General features: G+C 47.7%; 1 pseudogene; it reads left to right on the top strand.

The window, feature by feature from the left end:
- The first annotated feature begins 1,421 nt into the window (after positions 1-1,421).
- LOC147661233 (large ribosomal subunit protein uL6 pseudogene) lies at positions 1,422-1,993 on the top strand (annotated as a pseudogene).
- The last annotated feature ends 24,662 nt before the right edge of the window (positions 1,994-26,655 follow it).

Genomic DNA, 26,655 nt, shown 5'->3' with positions numbered 1-26,655 from the left:
ATGAGTCCATGGTTCAGGAAGGATAAAAGTATAGGCCAAGCAAATAAGCAATAAGGCACACTTGTGAAGCAGCAAAAATGTTATGCTTTATCATCATTATCAAGCATATATTAATCTGTGTGCAAATGTCACAATTTATATAACTGAAGTATAATAATTATCTTGTTGGGTACTCATGCAAAATAAATGATCATTTAAAGTTGTCCTACCTGCTACTAGGCCTCTGAGGCTAAAAGATTGTATTGCTGATTTAAAGTTGTTTTTCAAAATGTGCTTCCATGTTTTCTTCCCCTTGCATGAACATGATAACCCTGAATAACTAAGAAGAGGAGCTCATTATTTGCTCGGAGAGAAGTTAGTTTAATTGAGAGTAAGTTATGATTTACATTGTGCATAGGGGATGTGAAGATCCCCCTGTGATAGTCAGTCTGGTCCGTGGTTACTGCCAAGGTTGTGCAGCTGTGTGCGCCTTTCTTTGATGATGGGAAAGTGGGGAGTTTACCTGCATCAAGGGGATGGCATAACCTGATTGGCTCCATCTTTGCGGTATACTTGGGAATGAACTTTGAAGGAATTGTTTTATTTTAACTGTGTCTCTCAGTTTAGTTAAGGCAAAATCTACACTGACTTCACTGAGGGGACCTTTTACTAACTCTGCTACTTGATACCCTATATTCATAACTTCTTGAGTTAGGCTCTTGAACATTTCTGCATTTTACCATGAACCTTAAATCGGTTCATTTCAGGCTTACACCTGCTGCTTAGGGTTTCCCCTTTGCCACTGTCAAATGCTTATTTTAGACTAGAACCGTCCCTTTATGGAACAGATATATATTCTCGTTTGCTTTGTGTACTTTATAATGATTTGCATTATCCATTACTTGATATATCTCGGAGGACTGATTAACAATGCTGAATGTCATGCTCATTTGATCGATTGATTACTGAATGAATTAAGCTGGTAACTTTGACTAACTTGCTATTAAACCTTTATGCTTGGAATCCATCATCTCTGTTGTTTTTGTGGAGCCAAATTGGTTTCATTGTAATCTGAAATTGATTTTTGACTTCAAGTTCACAAGATAGACTTTCAGCTAAGAACAAATGGTTCATACGACTAGTTGCGCAATATGTTTGATGACTTTACCAGAGCTAGAAGGTATAGAAAATTGTGCTGCATCACTTGGAACCTCCCAATTCCATTGCTTTCTTCTCAAGTCAAGTCATGAATTACTTTATTTCGGCCTAACAAGGCCATAAAAGCACAATTAAAAAAACAAGTTGCTTTCTTTTACTTTTAACGCGAGGCGATTGTAGTAGGAAATATCAAACCCTGAATATCGAAGAGACAGAATATTGTAACAACAATATCAAGGGACAAAATATTGACAGAGAAGCCCTTTTCTCGGTCTCCTGCGAGAATGGATACCATTCTCAACAACCAAACTGTGGACATCCCCGACAAGGTGGACATCACTTTGAAAGGGCACACTGTAATCGTGGGGGCCCCCGGGGAAGTCTTCACCAGGACTTCAACCATATTAATGTTGAGCTCTTTCTGATAGGCAAGAAGCATAGGAAGCTTTGTGTCGACAAATGGTGGGGTAATCGCAAAGAGCTGACCACGGTGCGCACAACCTGCAGCCATGTGCTAAACATGATTAAGGGTGTCACATTGGGCTTCAAGATTAGGTCTGTGTACGCTCATTTCCCTATTAATGTAGTCATTCAGGTCACTGGCTCGCTTATCGAAATACATAACTTTTTGGGGGAGAAGTACATCTGCAGAGTGCACATGAGGCAAGGTGTCAACTGTGCACTTTCTCAAGCCCAGAAGGACGAGTTGATTCTTGAAGGGAATGACATTGAACTAGTTTCAAATTCAGCTGCCTGGATCTAGTAAGCCACCACCGTAAAGATCAAGGATATCTGAAAGTTCTCAATTTGTATCTATGTTTCAGAGAACTGTACTGTCCAACAACTGGAAGAATAAGCTTGGTGTCTATGCCACCAACTGAAGAATATCTGTAAATATAAATGGTTTGCCATAATAGTATCAAACAGATCTTTGCGGTGCAAAATTAAAATAGAAATGTATTCTTCCTTGAAAGGGAAGTGCACATACCTTCCACAAATACATACATGTGTTGAACATATATACCACCTTATATGTGGAGTTAGGTATAGAAAATGTATTTAGACTTAACTTTCAATATTGGTCCCTCAATATTGTTGAAGCAATATTCTGTCCTGTCTATATTCAGGAAGCAATATTCCCAGTCTATATCGCTGAGGAGAGGGACCAGGGTTTCTAGAAATTAAAATGATCTTGATCAATATAATCATGTTCCTTATGGCACTGCAAATAAGAGGTGGAAAGAACCTAACCGCTGCATGAAAAACCTAGACTACAGCACATGGGTCGATGAAGTGTTCATCAGTGCATTTCATGTTGTTGAACCCCAGCATTATACAATGCCTGAGTCCCTGCTAAAGAGAATTGCCCTGCCTACTGGAGGGAGCATAGATTTTACATAAAGTGCATGCTAAGTGGGTTTATACAGGTGCTTAGCAGGTGATCCATATTCCAAACCCACTCCTGCTCAGAATACCTGTGTTTGTCAGGCAAGTTGTATTGGGGAGCAGGATTGCACAGGCCAGGACTGACGCATCCTTAAAGAGCTTGTCTCCAGGACTAGATGCATATCCTAGAACACACCCAGGTTCAAGTATTCAGGAAATGGACATTTCACATCACTCACCTGAGAATGATGAAAGGCGGAGATCAGTTGGTTATTACATACTGAAGAGACATTCAGGGCCTGAAGTAGATCTCGGCAGACAGGTTACTCTGTCGCGACGGTGACGGATTTCCCGTTCGCCTAAATATAAATCTCATAGGATATTATGGGATTTATATTTCATTGGAAGGGAGATCCGTCCCCGTTGTGACCGAGTAACCCATCTGCCAAGATCTAAATCAGGCCCTTGGTCTAAACTTTTAACAAGAATCTAAATACACATTAATCTTGAATGAGCACATAATTCCTTAATTTGCACATCCACTAAAATTCAAAGTGGGCAGTGCTATGCAATGAGTGCTCATGTACTTGGTGCTAAACACACTCTTCCACCATCCACCATTGCAAGCTAACTATTGTCTGAAGAGATTTGACTGTCAAATATCCTAATCCAGGCTTCCTCCCCAATAGCGACCAGTATTAGATATTCTTAGTTCCCCTTGACTAGAAATTCAATGTAGAAATAGAAATCTTACCAGCTGCCTTGCTGGGTAAAGAGAAGCTGGAGGACCCTCAGGCCTGAAGGTACCTTTGCCCATGAGAGAGAGATGCCAGGAGTTCCTAACAAACGCCATCAGAGACCCATGCCCAGCACCAGAGCTGAAACAACTAACTATGACAGACAGCATAGTAAGTGGTTGGGGAGGTGGGCATTATTTTTTGTCCAGTGACTTATCTATTTTAATCAGTAAAAAACGGTTTGTTTCTGCTTGAGGTTAGGAAATACAAATGTTTGTGCTTGAGGTTAGGAAACAAAATGTGTGCATGCCTCAAAGGTTTGAACGCACCTCATTCAGCAATAACTGGAATGAGAGATGAGGATAGCATTTATTTCTCCCAGCAGTTATATTGAAAGTAACCTAGGTTGTGTGTGTGTGTGTATATACACACATCAAAAAAATACCCTTTGAGGCATAGAGTGACGCATAAATTATGCGAAAAAGAAGCAGAGAACTCTGGGTAGTTCTTACGTTTAGGTGGAAAGGAGCTCCTGTATAGAGCACCCTCAACGCCAACGACACTCTAGATCTCCTCTGAGTGGGGCTCTATCTTTCTGGAATATATATATATATACACACACACACACACACACATACACACACACACACACACACAAACAAAGGTTAACATGATGGAGTTTTACATTAATAAGGTAGTAAGATTTTATCTTACATTAAAAAACTTTAGCACTTCACTGAAAAAAACAAAGGTTAAAGTGGAATTGAATGTAGGCCTTCTAATAATAAAACACTAGCGTTTAAAAAACAACAAAAAAACGAAAATTCACCAGTTATACGTAACTGACAAAAGTATAACTTGCTCTGCCATAGACTTCCGGTGCCATCAGTGATGTAATATATGAGTTCATATGCAGTGCATCATAGCAGTGCAACTTCTACTTAGCTCAGTTACCAGTTGTAACACACCATACTCAACATTACCCGAATCACTTGTAAACTTGTAAAACACTACTCTACAAAATCCGACTGGATATTACATCCCACACGAGCCACTTATGAATAATTCATCACTATAAATTAAATAATACAAGTTAAGCTCCACCAGCCTCTACCTTTCAATACTAGCACCTTTTCTACTTTGAGAATCAGGACAGGGCAAGTGAACTTGAACTCATGTTTGCTCTCATACACAGGTTGCTTGATCCCTCACCCATTATCAGACACTTTTCCTTAGCTCCAAGATGTATGGCTTAATAAATATTGATTTTAGCCTGCATGCGATGGCCCTTTTCATTCATTAAAAAAACCTGTTGAATTATCACCATTATTATTGTCATGAAGCCATCCCGGAGAACCTTTAGTGAGGATTTGACTACCCCTCAACAAAGTAAACGTTGCAACTCCAGCTTTATAATGTGGTGCATTGTAAAGATCCTCATAAAAACTTTCTACATCAAAACCTGATGCTACAGCTTTCGTATACCCTCCTTGAAAAATGTATCAACTGTTTCTACTACCCCATAGGATTTTGGAGATATACGAGCAACATTGAACTGTACAATACCAAGCAACTCCAAATCTCTGTGGGGCAGATTTACAATAAGTGGCGCATCCCTGCATATTAGCAGGGATGCACCACTTATTGTGCGCCTTGCCTCCGCAACCATGGATGCGCTGCATTTACAATTCGGCGCACCATGGGGCAAAAACAGCACAGATGCATCACGCATCTATGCCGTAAAAGTGGCGCATTGCTGGAGTTGCATCGCAAGCGTGAAGCAGCTCCAGCAATGCTCTGGGGGGCCTATTCTTACAATGCTGCGTCAATCCTTGCACCTGCTTCAAGCAGGCGCAGGGTTTTGATGCAGCAGGGGCCCCAAAGTGACTGAGTGAAATCTTGTACATTTCACTCAGCCACTTTTAGGAGGTGTTCCTGCACTGGAACGCCCGCCCTACGCCAGAACGCCTCCTCCTGACGCAGGGCTTTACAACGTGACGCATATCCCAGATGCGTTACGTTGTAAATATCCCGCACCATGGCGCTTCTTTTGCGCTGCTGCTGCGTCACAAAAGTGACGCAAGGGCGGCGTAAAAGAGGCGCCAGGGGCTTGTAAATCTGCCCCTAAATTTTTACAGACAAACGTTGCGTATTATTATCTAACAAAATAACTTCTGGTACAACTTCAAATGCAAAAAAACTATTTAAAATGTGACCATTACATCAGTAGCTATTTCTGTGCCGAAAGAAAAATTTATTAATTCCGAATAATAACTATTCATCACAATCAAATGACAATTGTGTTTGGGTAAATATGTAAAGAGTCCTGAGAAATCAATGGGAATTTTCTGGTATGTTCCTTTCAGTAAAGTTGCATTGATCAAGCGCATTTTGCCAAAGTTTTCTGACAGAAAGCACTGTCTGCATAAATTAATGAACAGTCCCACCATGTGAACCAATCTTCTTCACCAATTGTGTGCTCCAAGAAAAAACTGTTTTTAAGCCTGTGACCCCTATATGTCCCACATAAACACACTGCACTCGATGCATCCCAAGTGACTCTGGCGGAATACACTTTACATCTCTAAAGAAAACTTGGCCTGCTCCACTGAATTCTGCTGACACTTGATGAAAGCCCCATATTTCCTTAAATAAAGGCTTATGATTAGTGGTTCGACTCTCTCTAACACATACCCAAAACATTCTCATAATTCAAGCCCCCATAGTAAAAATGTTCCCACTCTTATCAGTATCTGTTTAAGCAACACAACAATCATCCTCGAACAAACCACAGCCCTCCTCTTGATCACTAAAAGCAGCTACCTAGAGACCAAAATCTTCTCTGACACTGGTACAACCAATGGATATGTACTTCTAAATTTTACATGTCCTGGTAGAGAACAACTCTACATTTGTTTTTTAATTCTGAAATGCCTCTCCCATAGGATAACATAAGTTTAACTTATTAAATGTAATAAGTGCAAACTTTCAATTGGGAGTAAGTGAGACTGTTGAGTTTGGTGTCTTAAGAATTGTAATTTAAATCCTTTTAAATGGTAAAGGTGGATTTAAAGTCAGAATCCTGAACATTACACTTTTAGAAATGTTGGCATGTTCTTGTCTTAACCATTTGGTGCCTACAGCCTGTGTCCCTGGTCAAATGACTAGGTGGAGCTAGCAACCAGTCTTTGTGTATTGCTCCCAGACTCTGAGACAAAGGGGAATAGGTGCCGGCAGGTTGGCACATCTCTGACTTGATGAGGGGAAGGAGTTGTAACAGTGGCGGCTGGTGACATTTGAAAGTGGTAGGGCGTAAATGTTCAGGATGATTGACTGGTAGCGAATGACATTGTTTCTGTACTCCGAGTGTATACTAATAAATAGAAACGTATTTCATCGCCGTGCAGCTTGCAAGTATTGAATGTGCATTATTTATCATAATTAGATCGTCATTTTCTCTTTCATAGGTGATTAATATTTACTGCCTGGTCTTAGAATGTGCAGAAAGTATTTGTTTCTCTGATATTGTGCAGTGAATGGGGTCCCTTTTGGCACAGTTCTGATTATCACCCATGATTTAAGCATAGGAGAGTCGTTAAAAAATGCATGGGTCTAATGGCGGCACTTGGGGTTTCGATTAGTTCGCGCTACAGAAGGGGATTGTCGACTCTACGCGCTTCCCACCTGCTGCCAGGCCGCACAGCGCGCGCGGCGGCAGGCCTGCATGAGGCAGGTGAATCGAGCGCCGAACCACTTTCACAGCCCAAATGTCACCAGCCGCCACTGCCGGCACTTCTCAGCAGGTAACGTGATAGTAGTACCAGCACTTCTCAGTAGCAAACAGTTGCCGTGGGCCACTGCACTGCTATATTTCCATTACAAGCACTGTGCGTGTATGCAGGGGACGACAGTGCGAAGAGGACCAAAACAAAAGCCCTGGTGTGTCAAAGTGCAAAAAATGTACAGCACTTTGCTACTCACTAATAAGCGTGGTAGAAAAAAAGCAAATAAAGTAACCCTGGGCCGCTAGATTTGACCTCCTTGCTCCTTAATTTACTTTATTGTGGCACCAGTGGGTGGACATAAAAGAATGCTGAGTAACTGTTGGGCGCTGGGAAACTCAATGAGTTAAACGCTTGACGCTGATTGCTACGGTGACCCAAGGTTGGCAAATTGGAAACAGCGACATGAGCATGGATACCTTGCCACTTGCCAGTACCTTCATCAGCTAACAATTTTAACAATTTCAGATTGACTAAACTTTAGAAACCTCACTGGCAGCAATGGGACACCTTGTTCACAAGCCAAGCCAGCATTAAACATAACCATTTATGAACCCCAATGCAGATCCACCAGCTGGAATGGGCCTGTAATTACTCCGACTCCTCCACCAGCTGCCACGATTGCCAAACTGCCATTAAGGTGCGCCAGCGCCAGGAGACAACATGCCAGCTCCACTGCACACCCTCACCGCGCAAGCTAAGTGTTGTGCCTCTCATCTTAATGTCATTGCTATTTTCTATGCTTAGAGTGTTATGCCAGCATGTATTCCATGTTCTCTTACCTGTATGATTCCATGTTCTCCATTCTGATCCTGGCGGTTGCTGAGGCAGGATGGTTGGTACTTGTACTGCTGTGCTTCCTGAATAAACTCACCTTGTACGAGCTCCAAGACCACGTTTCTTCTCTTCATTTTGGCGACGAGGGTGGGATGAGGCAAATTTACAATGAGGCAAAATTAAGATTAGAAAAATACTTTGGAAAACAAATTAATATCGTCATGCAAAGGCACAAATTATATACTGTTCCGCAAAAAGGCAAAGAAACAGTTGATCAAATGGTTGCTCGCTTAAGAGAATTATCCCTGAAATGTGACTTTGGAGCTATGGCGGACCAGATGATTCGGGATCAACTGATAGTACAATGTAAAAATAAGCGCATGCAGCAAAAACTGTGGGCAGCTAAAAACCCTACATTACTGGAAGCCATCACAATCGCTAAAGTCGTCGAGGAATCTGACAAATGCATGGACGAGATGCGTCTTCTTGAGTTAAAGAAGGAAGAGACTGTCAACGTTGTCTCCAAAGCTGATAAAGAACCACCTTCTAATGTTGATAAATTTAACACTAAACCTAAAACTTTTCTTCCCAAGTCTAGGTCTGTTTATAATAATCCTGGTGGGAAGGTGAAATTTGTGGGATGTTATCGTTGTGGAGATATGTCTCATGCTGCTGATTTTCAAGGTTGTTTTGCCAGAGACAAAAACTGCCGTAAGTGTGGTAAGCGGGGTCACATTAGCAAGGTGTGCAAATCTCCTGCATTTAATAGAGTTAGTTTTGTTGAAGATGATGCTTCTTCTCAAGAAATGTTCTTATGTGTGGATGGTGATACTGATGATGACAATGCTCATTTTGTCTTGCAGAAGCCAAGAGCTTCTTTTATTCTCAACAATGTTTCTGTTACCCTCATGGTTGATCCAGGCTCGATGTTTTCCATCATACCTTATAGCATGTATAAGGCACATTGGCCATCTGTACCACTTCTACACAGTGATTTCATGCCGAAAGGTTATACAGGGAAAGTAATTAAATTGAAAGGAGTCATGGATACTTCTTTTCAATTTAAAGGCAGATCTGCTTCGGGCAAGGTTTTCATTTCCGAAGAAGGCCCAGCAATTCTTGGGTGGTTACAACAGTACGACGTACATATTATTCTTGACCCAAGGTCTGATGATGTGGTACTTGCAGTTGATGATTTTTACAATGTTGAAAATGTTCTTTCTAAATTCTCTGATGTTTTCCGTCCTACATTGGGCAAATTGAAAGGTTACTTACATGAAATTAAGGTTAAGGAAAATGCTTCCCCAGTTAGACATGCTTTAAGAAGAATTCCCATTGCTGTTAGGAAGGAGGTAAAGGAAATGCTTGACGAGATGCAAAAGCAGGACATAATTGAACCGGTGGAAGCTTCTGAGTGGCTTTCGCCAGTTGTAGTCACACAGAAAAAGGACGGTAAGCTCCGTTTTTGTGTTGACCTTCGTTCTCTTAACCAGAACATTATTGTCGACAAATTTCCTTTGCCTAACATTTCTGAAATGGTCTTGCTAATGGACAAGGTTAAATTCTTTAGTAAACTGGACCTAAGGTCCGCCTACCATCAAGTTGTATTACACCCTGACTCCAAAAAGTTTACTGCCTTTGTTACCATTGAAGGGGTGTTTCAATTTAAAAGGTTGCCTTTTGGCCTTGCCTCTGCGGCAAGCGTTTTTCAACGCATGATGCATTCTCTTTTCAAAGACTTAAAGCATGTCCACTTCTTCCAAGATGACATCTTGATTACAGGAATAGATGAGCTTGAGCACAATTCTAATCTGTCAAAAGTTTTACAAATTCTTTCAACTGCTGGTCTTACTTTGAAAAAAGACAAATGTCAGTTTTTGTTAACTGAAATCGACTATTTGGGGTACACTATTTCTCAGAATGGTATTAAGCCAAAGGAGGATCTCCTAAAAGCTATCAAGTGTGCTCCTATTCCTACTGACAAAGACCAACTCAAGTCGTTTCTTGGTTTAGTGGAGTACTACTCCAAATTTGTTCCTAATTTCTCACATAAGACTGAACCGTTACGAATGTTACTTAGGAAAGGTGTGCACTTCGAGTGGGGAACTTTACAGTCGCAAGCTTTTGAACTTGTTAAAAGTGATATCATTAATGCTGGCATTTTGACAACCTTTGAACCTGGTAGGGATACTTACGTTACAGTCGATGCAAGTGCATACGGTATTGGCGCTGTGTTGTCTCAGAGGTCGGGAGGAAGTGAGAAAACTGTGGCGTTTGCTTCTCGCTGCCTCAATTCCTCTGAGCGCAATTACGCTGTCATCGAGCGTGAGGCTCTAGCTGCTGTTTAGGGCGTTTCGCACTTTCGTACCTACCTGTGGGGTATGGTATTTTGTCTAAGAACTGACCATAAGCCCCTTCTCAAAATTCTGTCACCGGGCGGGGCCAATAATGGTTCTCCCCGCCTAATGAAGTTTGCTGCCAAGTTACAGGACTACACTTATAAATTAGAGCACATTTCCGGTTGGAGGAATACACAAGCGGACTGCTTGTCACGTCTTCCTGTTGTTTCAGAGGATGTTGGTGAGGATTTGGAGGATGAGAGTGTCTGTTCAATTGCTGCCTTTGAGGATGTTTGTTCTTCTGAATTTCACTCTATTTCTAGAGATGAATGGCATCAAGCCGTCTTGGAGGGTGCTGATTTTGGAGAGTTGGTTGATGCTATTCGTTTGGGATGGAGAAGGGAAGGGAATGTTAAACCTTCTCTGCGTCCCTTTGTCAAATTACAAGAAGAATTGAGTTTGGGTGTGTCCGATGATTTGGTGTTGCGCGGTGAGAGGTTTATACCACCCTCTTCTCTCAGGAGGAAAGTTTTTTGTTTAGCTCATGAGGGACATCTTGGGCAAAACATGACTCTTAAGAGAATTAAAAAGAACTTTTGGTGGCCTGGAGTTGACGATGATGTGCGTAGGTGGGTTGAGTCTTGTCTTCTGTGTAAAGAGAGTGAAAAGAGGTTGAAGATCTTCTCTCCTCCACAGGGCTCCATTGTCAGCTCTTGCGTTTTGCCTTGGGATAAGATATGTTTAGATTTTATTGGTCCCATGGATTCCTTACCTGCTGATTGTAGGTTTGCGTTAGTTCTGGTTGATGTAGCCTCTAGGTGGTTGTGTGTAGAGTTTATGAGGAATATCACCACTGATGCTGTTATAAATAAAGCAGTTAAGGTCCCTTTTTCTTAAGGAAAGTTTTCCGAAAATCCTTGTTACGGATAATGGCACACAACTCACGTCGTCCTCTATGCATTCTTTTTTGGCCAATCATGGAATTCAACACATTTGCACTTCCCTTTACAACCCCCAGGGTAACGGTTTAGTGGAACGGATGAATCGTTTGATTAAGGGTACCATACAGTTGTCGGTGCAAGGACAGAAAGATGTGCGTAGGGCAGTAGAAGATATGGTGTGGTCTTACAATACCACAGCCCATGGAGTGACTGATTTGGTCCCGTTTGAATGCATGCGTGGGAGAACTCCCAGAACTAAGCTCGTCCCGCAGTGGTTGTGGGAAGGTAATGTCGCTTCTAAAGTAGTTCCTGGAAAGATGGGTAGAGTTGAAGTGGGCGACTTGGTTAAAATCAAGTTGGGACGTAGGGAGTTTGGCATGAATAAGTTTTCCGATCCTATGAGAGTTAAGGAAGTACACAAATGGCACGTTGTGCTAGAGAACGGACAAACTTGGAATTTCCGCAGGATTGCCTTGTACGCCAAGGGGCAAGTTTCTGATGGGAAAGTGGTAGAGCAATCTTCCAGTGAAGTGTCTTTGAGGGGTGACTCTCTTCTAAGGGGTTCTCATGTCCCTTCAGGTTCTGCTCAGGGAACTTGTCAATGGCCAGACTCTTTTCCTGTTACACCCACTTGTTCTAAGAAGTTTCTTTCTGTTCCTGGGTCTTCGCAAGGAGCGCCCTCTACTCTGGGTCGCAATCTTATGGGAGAACTCTTCGAGTTCCTAAGAAATTTAATGAATTTGTCAGATATTGATTTTTCTTTTTCTCTGTTTTCTCCTCCTTTCTCTTTCCTCTCGTCTTTTGTTGTTCTTTCTCTTTCCTTCTTACTTGTTTTTTTTTTCATGTTTTTTTTTTTCTCTTTAAGGGGAGGAGATATGTTGTGCCTCTCATCTTAATGTCATTGCTATTTTCTATGCTTAGAGTGTTATGCCAGCATGTATTCCATGTTCTCTTACCTGTATGATTCCATGTTCTCCATTCTGATCCTGGCGGTTGCTGAGGCAGGATGGTTGGTACTTGTACTGCTGTGCTTCCTGAATAAACTCACCTTGTACCAGCTCCAAGACCACGTTTCTTCTCTTCATTAAGCAAAACACATGTTTGGCATTGGCAAAAATAAATATAAAAAACTTACCTTGGCTAGTTCCCGCGCTGACTCCCGACTCGAGTCCCGTCCGAGACTGCAGACTCCCGCCGTCCTGCATTTAGAATGCCGCTGATGCGTCTGACGTGGTCGTGTGGGCTCTCGTCGTCACTGAAGGCTGCAGGCAGCCTCCCTCCCCTCCATGGCAGCCGGCGCTGATTGGTTCGGCCGGCTGCCCTAACAGCGTCATTTCTCCTAGTCTGCATCCTGCAGAACGGAGAGTGGGAGGTGGCTTGGGAGGAGCGGCTTGCCCACTGTTGCTAATACTGTCTGTTTGGACAGCCTCTCAGGCTGTCCAAACAGTCAGGATTAACTACAGTGGGCAAGCCACTCCCCCAAGCCACTCCCCCCTGCCCTGAGGCTCGAGGAACAAGGAAGTTCTGTTCTGCTGACTGCTTTCTCGCCGTGCGAGAAGGGCAGGCAGAAACAAATGGTAGTTATAAATAAATAACTACCATTTGTTCCTGCCATCTTCTCGCACGGCGAGAAAGCAGGGGGGGCGGCGCTCAAACGCCCCCATGGTAGAACCGCTGCTGAGTTGTAACCTACCACACTTGCACATCACATATGGTTTGACACTAGTCTTTTGTGACTCCAGACAAACTGGGGCCAGTGCAGAGAAGCAGGACATTTCTAACACCCCATGAGGTGGAAATCTTAGAACCTTCTCCTATTTCACAGTGGGCACCAGGTTTAAATAATGGAGCCTCAGACCCAACTCTTCATTAAACTTGTGGAAGACTCAGAAGAACTGGTGTGCTGCTCTGCAAGAACGACTAATATTCAGCTGCCCTGCTGCCTGAGTGAAAATGACCTGACCTACATCTTGAACCCAGGACCATCAGAGTGACTTTAAGTGCTAGTTGGCTGGCATCCTGGTGTCATCGACTGCTGGCAGCCCCAGCTTGCGGCAGCCACCCTGACCCCTCACCCTGGTTTGGCATATGGCAAACAACACTCCCAGGGGTCACAATGGTGATGCTCTTGCTGCCACCTACTGACAGCCTTCTAATTGGAGTTCTCTAACATTGCTTGGGTGAACCGTGCCTATGTCAAGTTGGCCGCCATCCTCACAGACTAAGCTAAAAGGAATGCCATGCTTGGATGCTAGGTTAATATGTCCACCATCCTCGAGTTCTCATGCAGTTTCTGAACTCTGTGCCAGCTATTTTTCTTCCTGCACTACTTGAGGGGACTGCTGCTGTCAGAGTGTGCTTGTTATTCTGACTTCTCTGGGCCTGACAGCTCACAGCACATGAACACCCGTAAGAACGGAACTTCCAACCAGCCGCGGTCGGTAGTGGGGTGACCTGCAGGGCGGTGACTGCCGGTCATCCCACTACCGACCGCCGCTGCCTCCAACTCTGTTCAGCAAATCACTGGTGAGCGAGGCACGGGCTATCTGTGCAGGACAATTCCTCCCTGTCTTGGCAGCATAACAACCTATCACACACCTTGGTGCAGGAAAAGAAACAGTAGGAAAATACCTTGATTCTTCTCAATGACATATTCTTGGAGTGCAACCTGGAACGAAAATTAGGGGTGCACTTTCTAGTAGACAATCTTTAGTTTACACTTCAATACAGCGTATTCTCGAACTCGGTCTTTTGAGCCTTAGGGTGAGGCAACTCTGAGGGGGTTGCAAATGAATTTTGAATATTGACAAATAATGTATTGAAACTTGACCGCAGATTGCGTGCGATTTATATAATAAATTGGTGCGTACAATATCCAAGTTGTGATAAAAGGTGTGCTGTCATTAACCCTGATGTAACCTGAGACCTGTGTATTCTATGTTTTCTGAGTGCATAACTTCTGAATTTAAGGAAAAGTCAAGCCAAGCCAAAAGTGCTTCCCAAGCTATGGTGAAAGGTGTGTGATGACTAACCCTGATGAATTCACAATCATGTATGTTGTATGATTACTGAATATGTAACAATTAATCCATATCTCCTAGAGCTAAGGAGAGGCTAGGCTCAGAATGTAGCAAAGGTTTGAAATATGCCTGTATATTTTGCAGGTCTGCTTCCCCTCAGTACCCTTTCTAATTTCTCTTCCCTTGTCTAGCCACTCTGGTGCTCTGTGATATATCAGCCAGAGTCGGAGCTGTTGGAAGCTGTTCTTCTGGAGGGTACTGCTCCCCAGAATCACCTGGTAGTAAGATCTGATCAGAGGGACAGAAATGGTTCTAACCACCTTGAATCCATAACCTCGACTCCGTCTGCTGTGAGTCCTACCCCCCCACCCAGGTGGTACCACCTCAGTCCTAGAGCCTTGGAAGTGGGCCTGAAGGTGCTCTGCCAGCCCAGCTGTGGTATTGTTGGCAGATTCCATGCAGTGCAACATATTTTTGTGCAGCTCCACCTTGAAAATGCTGCAGCAGGGAAGAGCTTAGCGCGCATCCAAGATGGTCGCGTGAGCTGTGAGCTCCCGAGACCCTCGCTGCCTCCACCGACTATCCTAGGCATTAATCCTGTTTTAGACGACGGGTTCTTCTAGCCGTGACTCTCCTGATCTGGAAGACCCTTTTCAGAATTTGATTTGGATGCCGGATGCCTGACTTGCTCCTTCCTGGAGCCTAGAGGCCTACATCGTGGCTAATCCCGGACCTTGGGCATTAGGAGCACCCCGAAAGTAGTTGAACAACAACGGCCTGCGGCATGAGACGGCTGCCCGGGGCCTACTTTAGGTTTCGTTTCTCCTTGGCCGCGAAGACTGGAGATAGCTGTTTTCGAGCCTGCTGGCGACTGCAGCTCCCTGATTGATCCCCATTGACGCCCTGTGTTTCAATACTTTGTGGATTTTTCCCTCGAGGGAGCCATTTACACCAGATCTCGAAAGCCCCAGCGGGGTGGGCAATTCACCATGGCGGCTAAGTCTGAGGGTGACAAACGGTCTCTCAAGACTGCAACTCGTGGTGGCGGGACCCAAGCCTCCATCATGGACAGATTTGCACGTAACAAGGGCTCGCCGAGTGGGACTGGTAAAACCTCGGAAGGCATGGGTAGTGCCCCCCCGGAGTCGGAAGAACGGACTCTTCGAGACGTCATGGGTGCCATCGCCAGCATACAATCGTTGATGGGCCAACAATATGAGACTTTGGCAGCCAAGATCGACACAGTGGCGGTGGACGTGGGCCTGATCAGGGCAGATCTGGCTAAAACCAACGAGAGGGTGAAGTCGTTGGACATTAAGACTGCCAGTCTCACCACGGATGTATCCGAGCTCCAGACTGAGGTTCGTACCTTTCGATCCTCTAGCGATCAGTTTGCCCGCCGGCTCGAGGATTTTGAAGGTCGTGCTAAGCGCAACAACATACGCATAGTCAGAGTTCCGGAAACATCGGCAGATCAATCGACGGACCTTCTTGTTGAAGACCTGATCGTTAACCATCTTGCCCCCAAAGGCTTGAGCAAGCTATTTGCTGTGGAACGCGCCCATAGGATTCCGGGTGGCAGACGCACGCAGGGGACGGCCCGCAGCCCATCATTGCGCAGATCTTCAATTATAGAGACAGAGACGCCATTTTGCAGGCTTCGAGGACCAGCGGCCCCACCAGGTTTGAGAATGCCTCCGTCAACTTTTACCCTGACTTTACTCCCCTGGTGCAGAAACAGAGACTGGCGTTCTCCGGGGTGAAAAGAAGATTACGAGATTTGGGCATGAAGTATGCCATGCTTTTCCCCGCTTGACTGCACATTGAACACAATGAGCGGGTGCTCTTCTTCGATATGCCTGAGGTGGCCAGTGACTGGTTGGACACTTTATCTACGCCTAGAGACAATGCGGATCACACTGGTGGTGCTGAAGGTGGCCGACGGGACCAGGAGGAGTAGAGGCACCAGTGTATGCTTCCATTGTACTGTGCTACGATAGTTTGTTCTCCATGTCTGTTTGTTCTCCATGTCTGGTCGATGGCGCCGCTGCGGTTGTTTTTGCCCTTGTTTTGTGTAAAATTTGTGCTTGTTTTGTATAACCTTGATTTTTTCCTTGTTTTGTCAGGAATTTGTGCCCGTTGTGTTTAATTTTTATTTCCCCTGTGTTGTGGTTTCCTTCCTTGTTGTCCGCCTACCTCGCCGCCCTCCGCCCTCCCTTCCCGCCACCGCCGCTTTTCCCCGCCCCTTTTTGTATTCTGTACCCTCCCCGCTCCCGCCTCCCAGCTGCTCCGCCCACCCGCGCACTTGGCCTTAAATGGCGACCGTGCGACGCAGGTGAGTGTGACCCACTTGTGGGACACCCCCGCGCCGCACGGCCACCAGCTGCTGCGTGTGCCCCTTGCCTGCCCTCTGCCTCGCTGCTGCCTCGTTTTGCCGGTTGCCGGCTGGCGCCGCTGCGGTTGTTTTTGCCCTTGTTTTGTGTAAAATTTGTGCTTGTTTTGTATAACCTTGATTTTTTCCTTGTTTTGTCAGGAATTTGTGCCCGTTGTGTTTAATTTTTATTTCCCCCGTGTTGTGGTTTCCTTCCTTGTTGTCCGCCTACCTCGCCGCCCTCCGCCCTCCCTTCCCGCCACCGCCGCTTTTCCCCGCCCCTTTTTGTATTCTGTACCCTCCCCGCTCCCGCCTCCCAGCTGCTCCGCCCACCCGCGCACTTCGCCTTAAATGGCGACCGTGCGAACGCGCAGCGGTCACGCGCAGCGGGCGCGCCGATTGTGCGCCGAAGGCACGCCAAAGGTAAGCCCGTCTACGCCCGTCCGCGCCTGGACCGCGCCCAGTGCCAGGACCCCTGGCCCACGAAGACCCCGACCGACCCGCCTGACGTACTCCGCCGCCTCCCTCACCGCTCTCAACACCGGCCGACGTCCTGAGTGCCACCAAGCCACACCACGTCACTCCCACGGACCCTTCAGCTGCCACGCCTGCAAGTTCACCTGCATCCGGACCTGCCTCGCACCAGCACCCGCCAAGCCGAACACCAGCAGCACCCACCTCAAGTGCATCCTGCTCAACACCCGCTCCGTCCACAGACATGCCATCGAACTCTGGAACCTCCTTGACACCACAGCTCCAGACGTTGCCTTCCTCACGGAGACCTGGATGAACGCCTCTTCAGCTCCCGACATCGCCATCGCCAACCCAGAGGGCTACAAGATCGTCCGGAGGGACCGAAACGCCAACCAGATGGGAGGAGGCATCGCCATCATCCACAGGAGCACCATCCGTCTCACGACCAGCACCGACGACTCCCTGACCACCGCCGAACACCTGCATTTCCAGATCCACACCAACCCGAACACCACCCTCAGAGGCACCCTGATCTACCGACCCCCTGGACCACGCACACAATTCAGCGAGGACATCGCCGACCTCGTCAGCCCACATGCCCTCCCCTCCGCTGACTACATCCTCCTGGGAGACCTCAACTTCCATCTGGAGAACAACAACGACCGCAACACCAGCACCCTGCTCGACAACCTCGCCAACCTGGGACTCAAGCAACTGGTGTCCACCCCCACCCACCTCGCCGGACACACACTCGACGCTGTCTTCTCATCCAGCAAGGACATCGACTTCAGCCACGCCACAGAGCTTCAATGGACGGACCACAGCTGCGTCCACTTCACCTTCAAGAAAACAATGACCCACCACCACCAGCAACAGGCCGCCCGCAGAAGCTGGAACAAGATCACAGCAGACCAGCTCGCCACCTCCCTGAGCCAGCACCCTCCTGCCAGCTCAGCGAACCCCAGCCAGGCCGCCGACAACCTCACGAAGTGGATCAGCAACTGCGCGGACGAACTCGCCCCACTGAGGACCCCGCCCAGCAGACCCGGCAGCAAGAAAGCCCCATGGTTCACCAACGAACTCAAGAGCTCCAAGAAGAACTGCCGAGCCCTCGAGAAAGTCTGGAGAAGGGAACCAACACCGGACAACAGGACCTCCTTCAAACTTGCCACCCGGAAACACCACCAGCTGATCCGCGCCGCCAAGAAAACAGCATTCAAGGACCGGTTGGACAACAACGCACACAACTGCAAGGAACTCTTCAACATCGTGAAAGAGCTTTCCAACCCCAGCGCAGGAAACAACGACATCACCCCATCGCAAGACCTCTGCAACTCCCTCGCTTCATACTTCCACAACAAGATCGCGGACATACACAACAGCTTCAACAACCAACCAACGCACACCATGACCGAACAACCACCCCCCACCACCACCCTCCACGCCTGGACCCCGATCAGCACCGAAGACACCATCCGCACGATGAACTCCATCCATTCCGGATCACCGACCGACCCCTGCCCTCACCACGTCTTCAACAAGGCCGACGCTATCATCGCACCCCACCTGCGAGACATCATCAACACATCCTTCGACACCGCCACCTTCCCTGAGAGCTGGAAACACGCCGAACTCAGCGCTCTACTCAAGAAACCAACAGCGGACCCCACCGACCTCAAGAATTACCGCCCCATCTCGCTCCTCCCGTTTCCAGCCAAAGTCATCGAGAAAACCGTCAACAAGCAGATGGCCGCTTTCCTCGAGACGAACGGATCCCTCGACCCCTCACAGTCCGGCTTCCGAGCCAACCACAGCACCGAGACCGCCCTCATCGCCGCCACCGATGACATCCGAGCCCTGATGGACAACGGAGAAACAGCGGCCCTCATCCTCCTAGACCTCTCCGCGGCATTCGACACGGTCTGCCACCGCACCCTAGTACGGCGCCTCAGCAACGTCGGAATCCAGGACAAGGCGCTGGAATGGATCATCTCCTTCCTCGACGGAAGAACACAGAGAGTCCGCCTACCACCGTACAAGTCAGAGGCCACCAAAGTCATCTGCGGCGTCCCCCAAGGATCATCTCTGAGCCCCACCCTCTTCAACGTCTACATGAGCCCCCTCGCGGCCATCGTACGCAAACACAACCTCAGCATAATCTCCTACGCCGACGACACCCAGCTGATCCTCTCCCTGACCAACGACCCCGCCGCCGCCAGAGCCAACCTACACGAAGGGATGAAAGAGGTAGCCGAGTGGATGACGACCAGCCGCCTGAAACTGAACTCGGACAAGACGGAGGTCCTCATCCTGGGCTCCTCTCCCTCCACCTGGGACGACTCCTGGTGGCCTCCCGCCCTGGGCACCGCACCCAAACCGACAGACCATGCACGAAACCTGGGCTTCACCCTGGACTCCTCCCTCTCCATGACCAGGCAAGTCAACAACGTCTACTCGGCATGCTTCAACATCCTTCGCATGCTACGGAAGATCTTCTGGTGGATCCCCACCGAGACCAGGAAGACCGTCACCCAGGCCCTCGTCACCAGCCGACTGGACTACGGCAACGCCCTCTACGCCGGTACCACCGCCAAGCTCCAGAAGAGACTCCAGCGGATCCAGAACGCCTCAGCCAGACTCATCCTCGACATCCCACGAACCAGCCACATCTCCGGACATCTGAGAGACCTTCACTGGCTCCCCGTCAACAAAAGAATCACCTTCCGCCTCCTCACCCACGCACACAAAGCCCTACACGACCAAGGCCCGAGCTACCTCAACAGCCGAGTCAACTTCTACGCTCCCAAACGCCACCTCCGATCAGCCAACCACGCCCTCGCCGCCGTCCCCCGCATCCAAAGAGCGACTACAGGAGGAAGGTCCTTCTCCTACCTGGCCGCCAAGACCTGGAACTCCCTCCCTCCCGACCTGCGCCTGACCCAAGACCACCTCTCCTTCAGGAAGAAGCTGAAGACCTGGCTGTTCGAGCAGTAGCGGCTCCCCCCCCCCCCCCCCAGCGCCTTGAGACCCTACGGGTATGTAGCGCGCTCTATAAGTGTCACTGATTGATTGATTGATTGATGACTTTGATAATTTGGACCCTGGGGCAGCGGGGTGTTCGGGACTTCTCCTCCTCCGGGGGTGTTTTTCCTTTCCATCTGTAGTTTAGTTTTTGGGGTAGGGCGACAGGCACACTGCTGAATGGGGTGGTTTCTTGGCTCATCGCAGGGGTGCAGGGTGGGGGGTTGTTGTTCTGGGGCTGTGGGGAAGGGTTCTGGATTTTTCTTTCTTTGTTCATACTGCATTTGGGGCTACGTATTGCTGCATATTCTGTGTTTCCTTCGTGGGGTTCGGTGGACCTGATTACTCGCTTCAGGGATGGGGGGTAGGGGACTACGGGTCTTGAGCTGGAATGTCAATGGCTTGGGGGACAAGATAAAGCGGGGGATTGTACTCCAGTATGTTAAACGTCATTCTCCCGACATCGTACTCCTGCAGGAAACGCACCTGGTTGGGAATACGTTCCATGCTATGAATCAGAGAGGCTACAGGTTGGTGGCACATTCAGGGTTTACTTCAGGCTCCAGAGGAGCTGGTATTATGCTTCGTAGTTCCCTTCCCTTGGAGATTGATGACATGATATTGGATGACAGGGGTCGATATGCTGCAATTGTTGGGAGGTGGGAGGGAAGAACTGTAATGGTCCTCTCGGTCTATGTCCCCCCTGGCCTGCAGGTTACCACATTTGTTGACTTGGGTAAATTGTTGCTGGGGCTTCCCGAGGGGCTTCTAGTGATGGGAGGAGACTTTAACTCTGTGATGGATGGTTCGCTGGATCAACATCCTCCCAGGGTTCTCACACCATCCCAATCCTGTCTCAGTGGGTTCCTGGATACGTTTGGTATGGTAGATTGTTGGCGGATGCTTCACCCGGGACAGACCCAATATACCTTTCACTCTGGGGCACACGAGAGCTTGGCTAGGCTTGATTATCTTCTTGTGCCCGCTGCCCAGGCCACAACGGTGCAAGAGGCCCGACATTTGCCTAGAGGCATTTCGGACTACTCCCCGCTGTGGGTTCATATTGATCTCCATCTGAATGCCGGGGGCCGGATTGCCCCAGTTAATCCCTGGCATCTCCGGGCTCCGGAGACTAGAGCGGGGTTGGTTAAAGCCGTAGACCTTTACTTTGCTGAGAATGTGGGATCTGTGTCGTCCTCAGTGTTCCTCTGGGAAGCTTTTAAATCTGTGATACGGGGCCAGGCGCTATCGCTTATCGCTAGCTCCAAGAAGCGACACAATGAAGCGGTTGAACGGCTGGAGGCCGAGGTGGTAACTTTAGAGAAAGATCTTGAAACTGGAGTCACGCGGGAGAAGTTGCATGTTCTGCAGTTAAAACAGTCTGATTATAAGGCCTTGGTCACGAATGCAGCGATAGCTATGAGTCGGGAGTAAATGGGCCGTCTGTATGATGTGGGCGATAAAGCCGGGAAGTTGATAGCGTGGTTGGACAAACGAGAGAGATTGAGTTGTGTGGTGCCTGTGATAGAGCGAGTGGATGGGGTACGTGTGACGGATCCACTGGAGATAGTGGAGGAGTTTGCCTCCCACTTTCGAACGGTGTATGCTCAGGTCTCGGACCGGCCAGAGGAGGACTCCCGTCTTTTGCTTCGGGATATTGCCTTGCCTTGTCTGTCTGATTCTGATAGAGAGCTAATGGAGGCGGATTTTTCCACTGATGAAGTAGCGCTTGCTATTCGCTCCATTCGCTCGGGTAAAGCTGCGGGACCAAACGGCCTGCCCATCGAGCTGTACTAGTTGTGCCCGGACAAAATGGCGTCGTATCTTCGCTCGATGTTTTTGGAATCTAGGGAGAGAGGCCAGCTTCCTCGTGATCAACAGCTTGCTTCCATTGTGGTGATTCCTAAGGAGGGTAAACCACGTGAGTTCTGTACTTCGTATAGACCTATTTCTCTCCTAAATGTCGAACCTAAGGTTTTGGCGAAAGTGTTGGCCAACCGATTGATAACCGTGATAGGTGATCTGGTGCACCCGGACCAATCCGGTTTTATTCCTGCCCGTAATACCGCGCTGAATCTACGTTGCCTTCACGGCGTGCTGACGAGGGCGGATACATTGCGTGAGCCGGCCATTTTGGTCTCGTTAGATGCCACTATGGCGTTTGACACTTTGGAATGGCCGTACTTATAGGCGTCTTTGGCTAAGTTTGGCTTTGGTCCAGTGTTCATTGGCTGGGTCCGTTTGTTGTATGAGGAGCCCTTGGCCCAGGTGGTCGTTAACGGTAGAGTGTCGGCTCCCTTCGCCCTGGGTCGAGGTACGCGGCAGGGATGTCCCCTTTTCCCGTTGCTTTTTGCGCTGGCTCTGGATCCTTTGGCGGCCAGGTTGAGATGGGAGCCATCCCTTAAGGGCATCAGGTGGGCCCCCGGCTTTGAAGATCACATCTCGCTCTATGCGGATGATATACTTCTTTACCTTACTTCCCCTCGGAAATCCTTGGGAGTACTATTTGATGTCCTTAGCTCCTTTGGCAGGAACTCGGGACTAGTCATTAATTGGGCCAAGTCCTGTGTGTACTCGCTTACGGATGATGTCCCACTTGTACCACGTAATTGTCTGATACAGATCTCGTCCACCGGATTTAAGTACTTAGGCATCCACATTTCACGTGACCCGACTACTAGATACCGACTCAATTTGCTCCCCCTGCTCGCTCGGTTAAGAGCAGACGTGAAGGCGTGGAGCAGGCTGCCTCTGTCCCTGGTGGGTAGGGCAGCCTTATTCAAGATGATGTCTCTTCCCAGATTTTTGTATGCTCTCCAGAACACTTTAGATCTCGTGCCCTCCAGCTACTTTCACGAGATAGAAAGCCTGCAAAGAAAACTGGTGTGAGCCGGTCGTCCCCGGATTGCCTTGGCCAAGCTTACGCTACCATGGTACGATGGCGGAATTGCGTTACCGGATATCCGACGGTATTACTGGGCCTCCCAACTGAGCCCAGTTAACCATGCGATGTACGGTCCGGCTGCTAATCCGGCCTTTTCGATGGATAAATGGTTGCTTCCGGGCGGAGACTATAATAGGGCACTTTATTCGAAACGGTCTGACGTGAACCTAACCGGGCCTACAAAGGTCGCGGTACGGGTTTGGTACAACGCCACCGCTGCCACTGGTTGGTCGGATATCCTTACTCGGGCGACTCCACTCTATGCGTCTGAGAAGTTGGGTAAATTGTGGAAAACTAAGTGGTTCGACAAATGGGATCTTATTGGAATCAGTGTGGTTGGTGATCTCTTGCGGAAGGACGAGATTAAATCTTTTGAGGAGCTGCGACAGGAATTTCAACTCGGCCCTCGCGAACACTTTCGTTATCTGCAAGTTCGACATGCCCTTTCTTCTGCGATGGTGCCTGGGACGCCCGTCCCGGACTCCTCGCCTCTGGAGGATAGAGTATTAGATGGGCATATCCCGGACAGTACGGTTTCGCTAATATATAAGAAATTAATAAACCATTGAGCGGACCTTCTTTTACAGCTTCGCACGTCTTGGACCGGCGATGGAGTGGAGCTTGACGATGAGGACAGGCAGGCGGCGATATCCTCTCCAAAGGAGGTGGCGATCTCGGCTCGTCTGAGATTGGTGCAACTAAAAATCTTACACCGAGTGTACATGACGGGACCTCGATTGTTGCGGATGGGGTTTGTTTCGGATGCTTTGTGTAAACGTGGCTGTGGTATGGTGGGTACATTCCTCCATATCATATGGGAATGTCCTGCGGTAGCATCATTCTGGACTCGTGTGCATGGTGTTATGTCTGAGGTGACGGGTGTCTCGCTTCTGCCTGAGGCCCGGAGATGTCTGTTAAATGTATGGGAACCCAACGACTATAATGTGGCCCAAATGCAGTGGGCCACCTTGGGTAACATGATTGCTAAACGTGACATTGCGCAATTGTGGGGGTCAGCAAAGCCACCGAGTCTGTCGGCCTGGTCTAGGAACATGGATTGGTGCATGTTCCGCGAAATAACAGTATATGTTGCCAGGGGCAGACCCAAAAAGTGGGGTAAAATATGGGGTCAGTGGAATCAATACCGTGGTGAGATCTGCACCCCTCCCTTTGAGTCGCCACCGGAGCGTTTACAGTCCCCTTAACATGACATTCCCTCTTGTCCAGGTTTTGTTTACATATGGTTGCCTACTACCTGTTCCCTCTCTCTTTCCATTCCGGACATTTATTTTGTTGACTATATATTATTGCAGACACGGTACCCCTCTCCAGAAGGATTCGCCAGGATTGTTCCCTTTTTATGTTGAGCCCTTGCAGTAGTGTTCTTATGTTTGTTGGTTGAGGGTTGTTTTTCAAAAAGGATAAAACCAAAACCTTACTTCTCCGGTACATGTACGTATGGCTTGACATGATTTCTTACTTGCCGCCGGGCCCTATGGGTTGTCGGCTGAAGGGCTGTGTACTTTTCATCCTACATTGATCTGGAACCGTTGCCAGCCGACCCACAGTGGCTGCATGATTGCTATTGTATCTTCATGTCTTTTTCAATAAAGGTTTTTAAAAAAAAGAAAAAAAAAGAAAATGCTTCAGCACGTCGCATCCTGGATCTCACATCAAAGCCTGTGACTCCTTGAAACCGCTGCTGTGTGATAAATCCTCAATACAGCCCTTCACATCGTAAGCAACTCATTGATGGCCTCCTTGACAGCGATGAAGGACTTTGCATAGGAGCCTTGTAGCTTCTTCGAAACCACCGGTGGTTATGTATCTTCGATGCAGGACTATGCATTGCAAGGCCATCGTTAACGGCAACCTCGACAATGACGCAGTACTCTGCATTGCAGCCCTGCGGCTTCCTTGGTACTGCAGCTATGCGGCAGATCCTTGATGCAGGATTTCACAACACTCCGCAAACCAGTATTTAAGATACTTGGTTCAGTAGCCCTAAGCAGCTCCCTGCATCCGGTCCGCACTCCATTGAGGCCGGCCTGAACTTGTGCTTCAAGCTTCTAGGCACTATGTTCACTTAAATCTTCAAAACTGCATATCTCTAGTTCAACTGATTGGATTTTTGTTCTTTTGGTCTCAAATAACATATTAAATTCCAATCTATTTTTCTAAATAGTGGTGGGATTTTTTTTGTGTTATGTTTTCACTTGTTTCTGTTTGAACTGCTACAAAAACACTTTACACAGTGCCTCTAATTCAAGCCTGAGTGCTTCTGTGGCAAGCTACCAGAAGGTTAAGCACAGGTTAATTTGGGGTTTGCTTGTGTTTCAACCTGACAAAAATTGTGGTTGCTCCTTGAGTAGGGTTTCAGCCCCCCCAACCAGTAACCCAACTTCCTACACTTACCATTTCACATGACAATGGTGTCTGCCGATAAAGTACAGAAACACAACAATAGCCCGTTGACTTTGTAAAATGGCGCATGCACGCTGACTCCCCCTGTGAGATGATAAGTGTGCGATGATGAGGCCAAATCGAAGTAATGATATGCTCTATACACAGAACAATTTCACTTTCAAGATGGTTTGCTGAGAATGTGCCCTCAAGGTCAAGGGCCATTTGGCACTTCGTGGTAAGGCAGGTGAGGAAATACTAGTGGGACAGAGATATGTCAAAGTTCCAATAAATGTGTCAATGCTTTGAATCCAGGCTTCACAGTCTGTACCATATTTGCCGCACACCCACTTTTCTTCATATCTCTTGTACAATCAAGCACTTTCAGGACTGTTTGAGTGCCTTTCTCAGCACCAGGCACAACTCAACACCAAATGTGATGTGAGAGTGCACCCAAAACGAGGCAAGGAAGGATGCTTGCGAGACTTTAAATACGTTTAATCCATTGAGCGGGAGCCTGTGCTGGAAGCTGCTCGTTCAAATAAAAGCCACATCAAACTGCTGCACTCAACTGACCGGACCAGCCCCCCTCACAGACAGCACAGGACACACGGGCTCCTCAGCATGGGAAATACAGCTCTGAATGAAAGCGCATATATTAAAAGAATAGGCATTAATATTAAAAGAGAAATACTGTCTAACCTATACAATACCACAATCAGTACTATAATCACCTGACAGGTATGCGGGGCCTGGTGGCCTTTTGAGCCTCAGAGTTGCTTCACCCTGAGGCTCAAAAGACAGAGTTCTAGAATGCCTCAACTGCAGTGGCCTGTGTGTGATCTCGTGGGCACAGGTTCACATCCCTGCAGGTCCACTCAGCGTTTCATCCTTCTGAGGTCGATAAAATGAGTACCATTGAGTTTTGGTAACAATAAACATATGTAATTCAGTACCAAGATACCCTTCTGTGCTTTACAAATACACATGTCATGTTATTCTCCTAGGGTCCAATATGTTTACGAACTTCCGTGGGCATCCTCCTGCCCCGTAAACTGCTTCTTCAGCCTGCATTCACCAATCCATGTTTGGATCCATTGTGTCACCGTGCACATGTCTTCATTCCACAGACTCTAATCACATCCCTTTAAGCCACTCTAAGGGTGATATCACAGAATAATAGGGTATTCCTTGATAGTGATTGGTCTCTCCCAAAACACCACATGCTTAGTTAGTGCCCACTCTGAACCAATGGGTCTTGCTACTATTTTGTGTACCCCGGACCAACAACTCTGTAGCCTCAGGCATTCCCACAACATGTAT

This window comes from Lissotriton vulgaris, unplaced genomic scaffold, assembly GCF_964263255.1.
Source record: "Lissotriton vulgaris unplaced genomic scaffold, aLisVul1.2 SCAFFOLD_834, whole genome shotgun sequence".
Lineage (NCBI taxonomy): Eukaryota > Metazoa > Chordata > Amphibia > Caudata > Salamandridae > Lissotriton > Lissotriton vulgaris.
This window is presented reverse-complemented; position numbering and strand designations above follow the sequence as displayed.